The sequence below is a fragment of the Ambystoma mexicanum genome, chromosome 11 (genome assembly GCF_040938575.1).
Source record: "Ambystoma mexicanum isolate Mex_15411 chromosome 11, UKY_AmexF1_1, whole genome shotgun sequence".
Taxonomy (NCBI): Eukaryota; Metazoa; Chordata; class Amphibia; order Caudata; family Ambystomatidae; genus Ambystoma; species Ambystoma mexicanum.
Window position 1 is genome coordinate 684,237,860 of NC_090934.1, and position 15,216 is coordinate 684,253,075.

Here is a 15,216-nt window from a genome sequence, read left to right on the forward strand (position 1 = left end):
GCGCTTTACACCAACAAAATACAAAAAACCAACAACACTTAACAATGGGAGCAAAATTTACATCTTGAATCATTCAACAAAACAGTGCAAAGAGCAATTAACTGAGGAGGGGTAGAAAGGGGAGAGGGAAGAGCTGGGAGGGAGTAGGAGTTGGACAGGGCGATTCAAGGAGGAGAATGGAGGAGGAGGGATTTAAGGGAAGTGCGAAATGAGGCGAAGGTCGTGGTAGAGCGAATTGTGAGAGGGAGTGAGTCCCAGTGCAGAGGTGCAAGGAGTTGGAATGAGCGGAAACGGGAGGAAGCGCAAGGGGAAGGAGGAACAGTGAGGAGGAAATGGTCAGCGGAGCAAAGGGGGCGGGATGGGAAGTAGAAGGAGAGAAGGTAGGAGAGATAAGGAGGAGCAAGACCATGGAGGGATTTGAAGACAAGGCAGAGAAAGTAGAATTTAAGCTGTGAGTGGAAAGGTAGCCAGCCAAGGTAAGAGAGCGAGGAAGAGATGGAGTCACAGGAGGTAAGGAGACAGAGGGTACGGACAGCAGAGTGGTATATGGATTTACGAGGGGCAAGTTGAGATGGGGGAAGGCCAAAGATTAGAGAAGAGCAGTAGAAGAAGCGGAGGAAGATGAGAGAGGAAATTAGGAGTTTGGTGGCGTGGAATGTGAGGGAGGAACAGATTTTACGTATATTGTAGAGGTGGTATCGGCAGGTGCGGGAGGTGAGTGAAATGTGTTGTGAGAAGGTGAGAGAGGAATCAAAAAGTACACCTAGATTACGAGCTTGGGGGGAGATCGGGAGATTAGAGGGAGGAAAGTGAATGAAAGGAGGAGGGGATGGAGGGGGAAGAGAATTAGAGGGGAAGAAAAGGACTTCGGTTTTATCGGCGTTAAGAGAGAGAAATCGGGAGGACCTCCAGTTCTTGATAGCAGTGAGGCAGGAGGAGAGTTTAAGGTGGAGGTCAGGTGAGAAGGAGGAGAAAGAAAGAAAGAGTTGAGTATCGTCAGCATATAAGTGATGGGAAATGCCAAACGAGGAGATGACAGGGGCAATGAGAGAGGTGTAAAGAGAGAAAAGGAAAGGACCAAGTACAGAGCCCTGAGGAACACTGTAGATAAGAGGAAAGTAAGGAGAGGACTGGCCTCCCCACGAAACAGCAAAGGAACGGGAGGAGAGGTAGGAGGATAGCCATTTTAGAAAAGGGTCTTTAAATCCGAAGTAGGAAAGAGTATGGAGTAGGAGTGGGTGATCGACAGTGTCAAAATCTGCAGAGAGATCAAGTAGAATAAGGATAGAGGATTGCTTAGCTTGACGAGCAGAGAGGAGTGAGTTAAGGATAGAGGTGAGAGCAGTTTTAGTGGAATGTTTGGGACGCAAGCCAGATTGGAAGGGAGGAAGGAGAGAGGAAGAAGTAACAAAGGATGAGAGTTGAGAGTAGGCAATGCGCTCAAAAAGCTTAGAAAGGAAAGGTAGAAGAGAGATAGGTCTGTAATTAGCAGTGAGAAGTGGATCGGCGGAGGGTTTCTTTAGAATAGGAATAATCATTGCGTGTTTGAACGTAGAGGGAAAGATTGCTGAGGAGAGGCAGGATTTGAAGAAGGTGGTAAGGTAAGGGATAAGAAGAGGGTAGATCTTGGGGATAAGAACGGAGGGGAGAGGGTCAGAGGGGCGGACGTGGGGTGGGCTTTGGATAGAAGGGAGGAGACCATACCTGCTGACTTCAAAGGGACTCCAATTGTCAGCACCCTGTGTGAGTGTGGTTTTATGTCAGTGCTTCTTTTGAGGTATTGATTCCCAGGAGATCTGGTGAGGGTTCCTGTGCCGTTGCCCATCCTGGAACATCTAAAGAAACAAAAGGCAGCAGTCTGGCTATTGTCCCGCACAGCAGCTGTTTAGACAGTCCGATCAGACACTAATACACATCAGTCCTTTCATAGCTTCCCCCTGCTCACAGAGCACAGAGTGTGATATCAAATTAGAATTGTGTGCTCTTAGTAGCCACTATGCCCCAAATAGGCTTGGCTTATAGTTAAACATTTGTGTGCCACCAGACTGAGTAAGGCATAACATTATTAACTTTGGAAATAGAGGCAGAAAAGATTACCCTTCCCCCACTCCCTTGACTGCTGCCACTTTGTGTTCCAGTAGCTGTCAGCAATCACATGTGACCTTTGAAATTGCTACATGCCACTGCAGGGCTGGTTCTAAGGGCACCAGGGGGTTGTCTCAGCAAAGGCAACATGTACACACTATCATTTTGGCATGGAGCAATTACAAAAGGGGGTCTGACTAGCAGGCCTCCTTTTCAGAAACATAATTACCTGCATCATTTTATCTTAATGAAAATCAATAAAGCTATCCCGCCCACACCAGATAGCCATGTAGTCACAGTACCCTGCATGCCTTTTTAATAAGTGGGGTCTTCTCCCTTTAAGTGGACCTTTCCAAATACAAACGACTGAAACTGCCAATTATCATCATTTGAATCCAACAAAAAGCCACAGGGTTTTGACATTTAGAGGACAAGCGCCAATGTGAGGTGCCATATTGCTCTATGCTAATAAGAAACCAGGCCTGCAATGCGTGATGGCTTGGGCCACTTAAATTCATCTAGCATAACCATAGTAATGTCGACAGTAACATGGACAGTTGGGTTTATTCACATGGCAACAGTTTGTGGTAGAAGCAAGTGTCTTCACATAATCCTAATCTGATATCCATCTGGAGCGAGCATAGGAAGGAGGAATGAACTGCTCCTCGTTAGCTTTTCAGCAAATAGATAGCTAACCAGTCTATGCCACAATGCCAGACACCAAGCAGGTCATAACCCACCCATTGCAGCTCTATCCCGGTCTACTTCCTCCACCGCAGCTCCTCGCTTTGGCCATAGTTAAATAACGCTACTTAAATCAATTCCCCTGACGAAACACTCTAATTGAATTTCTCTTTCCCAAGTCACAAAATAAAGAATACTGAAGAGAAGGCCAAATAAGATCACTCGGTTTTGCATATTTGATGGCAACGCCCTTTTTGCAATGGATATTATGCACCCACACTAGGCTCTCCCTCACGTAATAGCAGTGTCCATAGGGTGGACGACTTGAAACAATCCTCTCCATCGATTGTACCTTGATGTAGACAAAGTTCTCTGACTTAAAGAATTGGCACGCTTCGTCTGGCTCATTTGGTAATGCCTCTCTGACCTGCATATGAAGAGAATTCTTGGAAGATATGAGCTTTTTCCAGTAATTTAGCATCATGTCATCAGCAAAGTGTATATTCGAGCAGTCATTGTTCAGCGGCCACGATGAGGGGAGAGGCCTAGGATGTCCCACCAGGGATTCATGGGGACGCAAACCAGTTCTTCCGCTAACTATGCTTCGAATACTAATAAATACCAGGGGCAGCACTGCCATACACTTCAAGCCTGTATCAGCATCGAACTTGGCAACTTTACTTGGGTAATTCCATTCCACCTCTCCGCTGGTCATGCTGATCTGGGAATTGGAGTTTTTAATGTATTTGCAACACCGGACAGAATTCCTTTACTACTTGGCAATTGAAGAATGTGCCTCTGTCACTATTTATGCTAGCACCCAAAACCCAAATACAAAGTCTCTGATCACCTCTGGTGCAGTGTCCAGCTTTTGGCATTGGTTGTCCTCCACCCACCCTGAGAAAGTACCCATTAATACCAGAATAAATTAGTATGTGCTGCATTTTTGGAGTTGCATAAGTCTTCTTGAACACTGATAAATGCCCCCCCCACCCCTGTGTGATGGTGTACCCCTGGGGCATCTTCACTATCCTGGCAGATAGTACAGTGTTGACAATAGGCTTGTGCCACTGATGAAAAGTCTGGTGTGTATCAATCCTGATTAGGGATGGTGGACATACATGTTGTCAGAGTGCAGGTAACAGCCCATCCTAGACAAGCACGCTTTTTCTGATTCAGGTGTGTTGTCTTGTATAACTGATACTTCTGCAGTGAGGAGAATGTACCAGACTCTTAACACATATTGAGTCTGAGACCTAGAAACATCTGCCTGTTTAGCATCTGCAAAATAATGTTCTCTTAAAATCTCATCATGAAGTGGTTGATGTGTTGTGCATTTTACAATCACTAATTGTTTAGGCAACATTGTGGCATCAAATAGCTCGGCCACATGCTCATTTTATTTTACAAAATGTGGGAAACTGATGATGTGAGAAAGTCTCTATGCTTTCACAAACGTCCAAAGTCATAATCTACTCCAAAGGTGTAGCTTGAATCAATGGTTAAACTCTGTTGGTCAGCAAACAACCATTCTCGTATTATGGCTATTTATTCTGAAAACTGGGCAGAGAATATATTTGATAGCTTGGGGGGAACAAACTACATAACTACAACAGGTTTTTCAATCTCATCCCAGGAACAAGACCCAACACAAAGTATACTAAATCTGGATTTATCAAGAAGGTCCTTTCGGTTGTGAGCAGTAGCTACACAATCATGGGGTTCACCATCAAGTGGAATAGATAACAAGGAAGGTGGATTTAAAACAGGACAGTGTGTCAATGTAATGTCAGAAGAGTTTAGAATCAACATCTCGTACTTGATCAAGCAGGAAAGTCAAAGGTGATGCGTTTGAGTGTTCCATAACAAAGCAGTGGCGGCATGCACAGCTGCAACTTCCAGTGGAGAAAAACTAAAACAATACATATTGTGAGGAGCCAGAATGAGACGCGGACACAGAGGACTTATATTTTGGCTTTAAACTTTTATTGAAAATAAAAGGGTAGGGAAAATGCCTCACTATCCCTAATCTAGTAGGGGTTTCCCTACATCAACACACACTAATTATCTGTACTTTGTCAAGATGTCCAAAGATAAGTATATGTCCTCTGTCCGTAATACTATTCTGGTCCTCATGCTATAAAACGAATTCTAAGGTGCAAAGCACAGTGTCTCTGTTCTTTAAAGTGCACAAATGTTCCAATCCAACACAAAAGTATAACTGCAACCAAAACGGTACAAGCAGACAATGTTCACAGTTCCAGGAAGTGATTCCCTTCCTCAGATTCCTATTCTCAGTATATCAAGTTCCTTATAATCCAAGAGGGCAACTTCCTCCTCTTGGCAATGCCACAGTTCCAGAAAATAGCTCCATTCCTGTGGTTTCTCTTTATTTTTAAGACAGTAAAAAAACACTCTCAAGGATATTTGTTCCCTTTGGGTTTCTCCTTTTTACTGTATTCACAATTTAGTTGCAGGTTCCAGACTCACACCTGGTATAATCCCCTACCACGTTCCTTTCTTTCTTGACAACAATTTACAATTTCAAAGGTACGATTCTTCCTTAAGATTCTTTGCATACTCTACACTGTGTTTCACACACTTTTCCGCATTTTATAATGACTTTTCCTGGTATACTCTCCTGCCATACTCTCTATTAGCACTTTAACAACAATCTTAAGGGTATAGATCTTCCTTGAGATTTACTCATTAAACATACTTCCCTCAGGCGGTGGGCTTTCAGCTGCCTGATCCCTTTCTTCACTCTCTGGGTTCGCCACCACTCCATTTTCAATGGCGTTCCTGCCCTTAGCGATCTGACCAGTGCGAAAGCCAATTGCGATATCCCCTGGCCTCTTCAGCTCTTTCCTCTCCTTCTCTCTGTCAGCTATAGTGCCAGCAGATTTAAACTTCCCAGTTTCAGCTGCATTTCCCCAGTGAGGGAACCTCCAGCTACTCTCTGGTACACTGCTGGCAGCTAGGGGGTTTAGCCCCTTTCCGGGGGCCACAGCGGTTATCAGGGTTCCCCCAGCAGTCCCCAGTTCCGCACAAGGTGTTGGGGTGCAAGGGTTCCCCCTTCTCTCCTCTGGAACAGCAGTCCAAGATCCCTTCTTCTGCAACAAACAACTCCTGCAACAAGGTCATCCAGGGAGGGCCTCTCACTCACTTACTAAGTCTTTCCTTGCTTTTACACTGTCTCTGGCGGTATCTGGTCAATCCGTCGAATGCTATTGCATCTAACACCAATCCATCGAATTATAAGCATCGAAATGCCATTCCATTGAATGACCATTTAGTTATTTATAATTCGATGGATCCATCGAAATGTGTTATATTGGATTAGGGTTAGGGGTTAGTGTTGGGGCTAGGGTTAGATTAAGGATTAGATTATGGTTAGGGCTAGGGTTAGATTATAGATTACATTAGGGTTGGGGTAAGGTTTGGGGGATGGGCGTGGGGGTTGGGGGGTTGGAGGGGACCCCCAATATACATAAACACTTTAAAACGTTACAAGGAGCTAGCCAGTGCCAACATTTCATCACTGGACAGCTCCATGTAACGTTGTAAAGTTACAAAAAAAGCATTGAAATGCTATTTATTACATGTAAAAGTGCATTTCCATTGAAAGCAGTCCATTTATATTTTCGATGGACTGGTTTAGATGGAAATGCACTTTTACATGTTAAATATAGCCTGTCGATGCTTTGGCAGACAATGCTTTGCATTAGATGGGTTGGTATGTCGTTGCTTTTTTTCGACGAATAGACCATAAACCGACTCTGGCCAATAGGTTTTGGGGAAAGACTAGACTGCTGACAGTGGTTCTCATTAGGAGGGATCATCATTCCTCCATACTTCTCCCTTGTCGCAGTACTGATCTTATAACTCCCTTGTGAGTCATTGGGGGTCTTTGTCACAGTACTGCAAAAGGGATCTTCATTTAGGTGACTGCTATACTTCCGAATCCCAGTACTTTTTAGGGGAATGGTAAAATAAGTACAACTTATGAGCCTATTAGGGAAGGGTCTGTTCCCAGAGTTGTAGGAAGTGGGTCAAGGGTCCCTTGATTGGTGGGGATACCACGTTCCATCCAGCAATCCCACTTTACTCCAGTGAGGGTTGTCTCCCCCATATGGGCCTCACTCGGGCAGCCAGCCGCAGGGTTGGGATCAAGTAGCAGCTGCCCTTCCCTGGCCACATGGGGAGATACTTTTCCTGAGGAGACAGTGGTGACATCGCTAGATTCATCACAATGTCTTCTGTTTTTCTCAATAAATGTAATTTCTATTTAGATGCTTTGTGATCTTTCTTAGAGAAAGTTGTTAACAATAACAGTGTATTCTGCTTCCAAGCCTCATGGGACTGTGAGAACAAGAGAATACCATCTACATTCTCACCTAACACAGACTTTCCAGGAAGGTTTATATCTACTATATCTTTCTTCCACTGTATAGGTGGTGTAAGGAAGGCATGGTATCAAACAGTAAGCCAGACACAAGTGACCACAGTCCAAAGGTGTCCATTGAACTTCAATTGGGTTTGAAAAACGCCTATCTGATCCTAAATCTAAAAATGGGAGTAAACTACAACTATCAAATAATAAATAACGCAGTCCTTATGGTGTCTTGCCAAAATAAAAGGGCCTATACTAATAAACCTATTGCCAATCCTTACTTCTAAATACAAATATTGTGGGAATCAATGTTATGCAAAAGAAAAGTGTTCAAGAAAGGATATGTCAGGATATTCAAGCCGTTGGCTCCCCTTCCCTGCGTTTTCACCACAGGACAAGGCAGCACACTCTAGCTTAGCACAGTCTCTGGCTTCTATAGCACGAGGATGCAGTTCAAATCTCAGTATCGGGGGCCTTCTCTGCCAAAGTCTTTTGTCATTCAAAGTCTCCTACTTCAGCGGGCTTGATGCAACAAACAAACATTCAAAAGTTCCTTTCTCATCAGGATTTTCATATACAACTTCTTGGGTGATTTTCAATTCACCCCGGGTCCTCCTCTGCTGGGCACAGACCCAAATGAACACATAAAACCTTCTCGGTGATTCACTATTCACCCCGGATCCCCCCCCTGCTGGGTTCAGACCCACTTTAACACAAAGGGCCTCATTCCAAGATTGGAGGTAGTCATGGCGCTATTTGCGCCATGAATGCCTCCAATAACGGTACCGGCACCGGTCTCGTTCAATGGGGACTTATCGGTATAGTCTGACCTTTGCGGGACCGGTAAGTCCCCATTGAAAAAAACATTCCCCATTCCCATTTGAACCCCCATAGGGCTCAATGGGAAGGGGGAAGTAGCTAATAATGGTACCGCAATTTGCGGTACCATTGTTGGCTCTGATTTCCCTTAACGGGTCTCGTCCATAACGCCTGGTCAGACCAGGAGTTAAAGGAGGGACCCGCTAAGGGAACACGTGGTAGGGCGGTAAGGGATTACCGGCACCGGTCGCCTTACCGGTGCCTGTTATCGCTTACCGCCCCACTCGGAATGAGGCCCAAAGCTTTCCATTGATCTCCCTCTGCCGGGTTCGGACCAACTTGCTCTACTTTTTCAAAACTTTCTTTACTTCAGAAATCAAAGACTTTCGATTGTGCAAAGGGTTTTGCTAAACCTGCCGTAGGACCACTTCGATTTACAATTACTCGCTCTCTTCTAGATGTGCTCTCTTTATCACTTTCACTTTGTCAATTCTCAGCTGGATACCTTACATAGACTTTCGATTGAGCACACACACAGTGCTGGACCACTCTGTCAAAGCTATTGTATCTTGGTTTCAAAGTTAAATCACTCATCAGCAGTTTAACTACACTTGTGTTTCTTATCACACGCGTTTTAACAATGTTCATTCCAGCGCTTGCCATACAATGTTTCTGCTTGCAACCTTGGCTTCAACACAGACCGGTCTTGTATCTGTCTCCCCAACTCGCCTGCTGTGTTGATTTCCTGCTTTGAGCTTGGAGTCAAGGACGGTACCACAGAGGCTGGTGATTCCCCCACCTTCATTACTGATGCGGGAGGATGCCTGGTATCTCCGAAACACAATGCTGGATTCTTCAGCCTGGTTTCCTGGTCTTATGCTTTCTATCTTCAAGGTCTCTGCAAAGTAACGGTTCCTTGTCGAAAAGGTCAAGTGAATTTCCCTCCTTGTCATCCCCTTCGGTCTTGCTGTCTTTCCTCTCGTGTTAAACTGTCATCTTGGAACGGCTGTTTCCTTGTGTGTTCTCTCGTGCTCCACATTTTATCTGTGTGGGAAGTGTAATGGAAGTCAGGTGTGCCTGTAATGATCAGTAATTGCCTGACCTTGCCTGACCATTGTGTTGGAACACGTCAGGTATACGGCTCGGGTGTTAGTCCATTTCCTCTCATAGCGGCTGTCCGTGAGAAAGTGTTTGTGTTGTAGAATGGGGATGGGTTAAAGTTCCTATGTGTCCTACTTGGTAGGATGGGGAAAAGGTGATACAGGGAAGGGGATACTGTGTCTCACCATCCGGTGTCCCACTCCCCAAAGACCCCTGACCCAGGTGATCCTCCCGCACTGGTCCACCCCCAAGAACTGGATTCAAAAGTGATGGTCGTGTCATGGCCACCTGGATGACAGATCCACGGGGACTAGTGGGTGAGACACCTTTTAGTTTCTCACATGCCCTTCCCCTATGCGATGTAGCCGCATCTGTTTCACAGGGAACTGAGAAAGGACGTTCCCCTGGTCTTTACCTTTTTCGGTGCTCCACAGTGAAACACCTTCTGGTTTCTACATGCCCCTGCAGAAGGTGGGTCTAGGTATATTGGATTTTGCAATACGAAAAAGCAAAGAGATTCTGGCTACCTGTTTGCACTTAAGTAGAGAAGAAAGCAGAGCAGAGATCTACTATGGTAAAATAAGTGGTTATTTTTGGAATACAGAACAGTATGGTTGCTGGGTTCACAACCATTGGAAATGAGAGTAATGCCATTGCATTGACAGCATGCCAATCTTGCACAAATCGATAAGTGTTCTTCCAGGCTTCTTCACAGGGAAACTGTGTTCTATATTATGTCTTTTTTCTATGTTAATGCTAATTTGGGGAAGTGGGATAGTCTGCATATGTAGTCTAGTCTTTTTCCTTTTTAAGAAGTATGAAAAGAAAAGAAATAGGGGGTTTAACATTTCTGTTTAGATGTGTTAAGAACCTGAGGGTGTCCTCACCTCTTATTCCCAAGAATCCTGCTCTCAGGTGGCCACCGAAAGTCCATTGCTTTTGGATCCTGACCCTGGGGGTGGATATGCAAGGGAGGATCACCTGGGTGGAGGGAACTTGAGGAATGGGAAGAGGACGCCCTTAGATGAGTCGCGGTATCCCCCTTTACCCTTTCATAATGAGCCCTCTTTTCCTCTGTCCATAAAGCATTTGTGGGACATTGTCAATGCTTTCCCTTTTCCTCCTTCCAAACTGGCCCCCAGAAACAACACCTTAGTACTGTCTTTCATGTATTTTTTAAAACATCATCTTTCAGTCATGGTGTGATCTTATAACACTCTATTGCTGTCTTTTATGTGTTTTAACACATAAAAGACAGCAATAGAGTGTTATAAGATCACACCATAATTGAAACATGATGTGGGGATCTAGAGTAGTACGACCATTACATTGGCTTCACTTCCCCCACAGAGTCTCTCCTGTGTGAATACTCGCCTCTGCAGGCAGTAATCAAATATCTGCAATGAAATGAAAACAAGATGATTTAAGTACGAGCACAGTCAAAAATGATAAATGGAAAAAAGTGGTTTTGAAGATAGATACGATGGTAATAGACATCTTGGTCTATCCCACAGGGTCAAGTGACAAGACCAATCAGGAGTGCAGATAAAGTCAATAAGTCTGACGGTTATTGCTCAGGACAATACGCTACAAAATTTGGAGGTTAGTGACTAACATACTAGGAAAATGTTTTCAAAACCCAACACAATAGAGTCTTTTTTTATCGCAAACCTTTTTTAATTGGAAAATGTTTTAACAGAGGCACAGAAATCTGTTTATGTTGCAGTGCCCAGAAACGCAACACACTCACGGGATTGGTGTGAAATACCACCATGAAATTTCCTGTCCTGAAGAAGGCCCAGAAAATCGTAGACGATATGGGTTAGGGATAACGGCCAAATAGCCTTAGGGGCCGAAACATATGTCAACTATCCAAAAAGCCATATCCATGTGCTTTTTTTGTTGAGAGGCTATACCATTAATAAAAAACCTCACATTATTGTCATCTTTCTTTTTCGACTGTGTTCATGTTTATGTCACCTATTAGTAAAAAATATTGCTAAGAAAGCAAGATTTTTGTGCTCTCCTTCCATGTCCATGGTTACCAATAATATTAAACAGGACTACGCAAACAACACAAGTCACTTACTAGCCCCATCACAAAAATATTTGGTGTATATTTTGTGGCAAAAGTGAACAGTATCCAAAATATGTTTTTGTCGACTGATGTCACAACTTTTTTTCATTGATATATGAATTGTTTTTAATACTATTTGACTTTGAATAAAATTATTCTGAAATACGAAAATGTGTTTGGGTAAAGCACAATGTGGAAAATAAAAAAACATATATTGTAGGTAAATGTTGGTACACTACATTTGCATAGACCTAAGAGAGTGGTAACTAGCTCACTATTCTGCTGTAAAGGAGAGCATACCGACAGATTCAAGTTGCAAGTGTGTTAAGTGAAGCACAAGAGAAAGTCCTGGCAGGAGAGTATACCTGGCAGATTCAGGTTGCAAGTGTGTTACATGAAACACCTGAGAAAGCCCTGGCAGGAGAGTATACCAGACAGATTCAAGTTGGAAGTGTGTTAAGTGAAGCACAAGACAAAGTCCTAACAGGAGAGTATACAGGCAGATTCAAGCTGCAAGTGTGTTAGGTGAAACACCTGTGAAAGCCCTGACGGGAGAGTATACCAGGCAGATTCAAGTTGCAAGTGTGTTAAGTGAAGCACAAGAGAAAGTCCTGGCAGGAGAGCCTACCAGGCAGATTCAAGATGGCTGTGTGTTACGTGAAACACCTGAGAAAGCCCTGGCAGGAGAGTATACCAGTCAGATTCAAGGTGCAAGAGTGTTAAGTGAGGCACAAGAGAAAGCTCTGGCAGGAGAGTATACCATAACCACAAAAGTGATGGGTGAAAGGTTTTGAATGAATCTGAACCACTGGTATTGCTCTGGTTAACCTTCAACACCACCGTTTTTTAGCCCATCTGCACCACTGCAAAAGTCGTCCAGCCATATGCAAATTAGTCAGGTACTGTAGCAGCCCAGGCCAAACTGCTAGGCCAAGTCCCCTATGCATGGAAACACAAGCAACCCCAAACATGTTTAGACTTGTTGGGCCTCCTCAGTGAGGTGCAGCTTAGTTCCCTATTGCGCAGCGAGCAAGGGACCCACGTCTGGGCATACCTTCTCTCACATAGTGAGACAAACTATAACCACAAAGGTGAGGGGTAAAAGGTTTTGAATGAATCTGAACCACTGGCATTGCTTTGGGCAACCTTCCACACCCCCGTCTTTTAGCCCGTCTGTGCCATTGCAAAAGGGGTCCAGACATATGCAAATCAGTCAGGTACTGCCACCAATGGCAGAAGCCCAGCCCGAACTGCTAGACCTGGTCCCCTCTGTACAGAAACACAAGCAACCCCAGACATGTTTCAGCCTTGTTGGGCCTCCTCAGTGAGGTGCAGCTTGGTTCCCTGTGGAGCAGCGAGCAAGGGACCCACGTCCGGCAGATCGACTACCCAGAACCCCCCCTTGTTTTTTGCATATTTTAAGTAACTTTGGGTTACTAGGGGAATCCAGATGTGGACCTCTTGCTCACCATTCTTAGAGAGTCACAGCTCGACCCTACTGATGAGCTCCAACCAGACCGAAACACGTGTCTGGGGTTGCTGTTGGTACTCGTGTTCAGAGGAGAATTGCCTAGTATTTCGGTGCTGGACTGCCCCAGGGCAGGACAAAGACTGATATGTTTTGGATATTTCTCCTAGTGAAAGATAGTGAGCTAAAGAATCTGAGCAAGGCTCTCGTAACCGGGACTAATGTCCAGCAGAGGGACTTCCCAGGAACCCCCTTGTTTTTTGCAGATTCACGTTTGCAACTGTATCGAATGTAGTATATGAAAAAGCCCTGACAGGAGAATATACCAGGCAAAGTCAAGTTCAACAGTGTGTAAAGTAAATCACATGAGGGAGTCCTGATAAGGATACATCAGGTATAGCCAAAGACTGTATTGAGATTATATTGAAGAGGAGAAGAAACCTAGCAGGAGAGTACACCAGGTATCCTATCAACATTAAGACTAACAGCCACGTTTTTTTGCATACAAGTTATTTTGCTAACCAAAAGAAGCCCGGGAGGATAGCTCAGCGGCAGCGTGCGCGTCTTGGAAGCAAGACGACACGGAGCAACAACAGGTTCGATCCCCGGGTCCGCGCTTAGAAACCTTTGGGTGTTTAAGCGCGTTATAAATACGTAACTAAGTAAAAAAAAAAAAAAACACACAATTACGCAACTAAGAAAAACAAAAAAGACAATTCCTGTAACAGCGCCTCGATGCCTGCGGGCTGTGTGAGCGCTTTATAAATGTGAAATAAATAAATAAATAAGCCCAAGGAAAACTCAAATCCTTCAAAGTTTAAAGTGCAGTGAAGAGAAAGCCAGGGGAAGGAAGCCATCCTCTGGAGCTGTGAACTTTATCCATCTGGAACTTCTGTGTTGAAGTTACGCCTTTCCTTTTTGAACATTTGTACACTTTAAGGCCAGAGACATTTCCCTTTTCACCTTAGGGTTAATTTTCAGAGTTTCAGGGCCAGATTAGTATTTCGGACAAAGGCAATTTTGCTTTGGACATCTTGTCATTGGAGAGACCCTTAGTTTTGCTTTAGGTGGGGAAATACGTCGTAGAATAGATATAGTGAGTCCTTTTCCAAACCCTTTTTGTTTCAATAAAGTCTATGGCCAAAACCATGAGTCCACTGTGTCCACGTCTCACTCCTCGCTGTTAACATACTGCTAATATGCGGTAGCTTTTGGAATCAATCTGCATGCCTCGCTTGTTTACTGGTACAATAATACTTTTAGTCCATGTTTCAGGAATCTAATCTGTACTACTGATACCACTTGTCCTGAACAAGGCAAAAAGGACTCTGCGCTAACCTTCAGGATTTTTTCTCATGAGTGCATTACAAATGCCATCTAGTCCCTGGGCTCTAGAATCCTTGATTTTTTAAATCAGAGTAACAATACCACACAATCTGTATTTGAGATACCAGTGTTCTTCTCTTTCAACATAGTTCTACTTGGTATCACTAACCACTACCAGTGTGTTAGATAGGAACTGTTCCCATGCCCCCTTTGAGGCACCCACAGCTAGCTTAGTGTCTTAAGCTTCTGTTTAACTACTTTCCAAAAGCTGCGTACATCATCATTCTCCATAGTCTGGATTAGAGTTTTCCAGTTTCTCAGTTTATGATCTTTTTTATAATTATGGAGCCATTTTTGATAAACCCTTTTTATAGCCTTGCAAACTGTTGCTATGGTGATGATTTCTTTGCCAGAGTTAGTATATTCCCCAAGAGTCTTCCTCAAATCTCTTTTCTTGTCTCTGATATTTCTATTAAAGTATCGATTATACACCCTATTCTCCACCTTCTTGCAATGTGTAATCCTAACATGATGTTCACTCCGGGGTGGAAAGGCCACAGAGTTTATCTTGGCGATTAAGAGCAGATATTCTGCACGCACCACAGCTAATAACAGTTTGTCATTCACAGATCCTCCACCTAGTGTCATGTTCACTGTAGGAGATTCACAATACATAACGCAAGAAAATCATTGCATTGCAGGGTAAAAAACCTGTTGGCTTCCTCTAATTTATTGTGTTTCGACGTGATTCGATTTCCCTCATCGTTAATGCATATGTCTCCCACTGGATCTCTCGTGAGAACTGATCTGGACGAATAGCAAGTAAGAATGATGGGGAAATTATCACTCTCCTCTCCGTCTGATTTGCAGACTACATATTGGCTCATAGAATTGAGCAAGTATAAAACGGTAGTCTATGGTGGAAGCACTTCATTCTAACACTGTAGTGTAAGCACCAGGGATGTCTCCCACACTTCTTCTGTTCAACATGATTAATTTGTGGCTTTTTAAAAATATCAACCACGGGAGCCGCCGCGAGTGGAATGGCTTCTTAGGAGCTCCTGCTGGCCCATCGCGCTGTTACCGCCACCGCCGCTGCCAGGCCCGTTATGGAGCGAAATTAAAATGCCTTTTGTATGAATCCATGCGGATTCCCGTTCCGTGGCCGAATGACAGAGTTTCAGCGTGTTCCTTTCCACGGGACCCAGCTCGTAGGCAAGATGGCGGCCGCGGAGCAAAAGCAGAGGAGTACCTCCGTGAGGG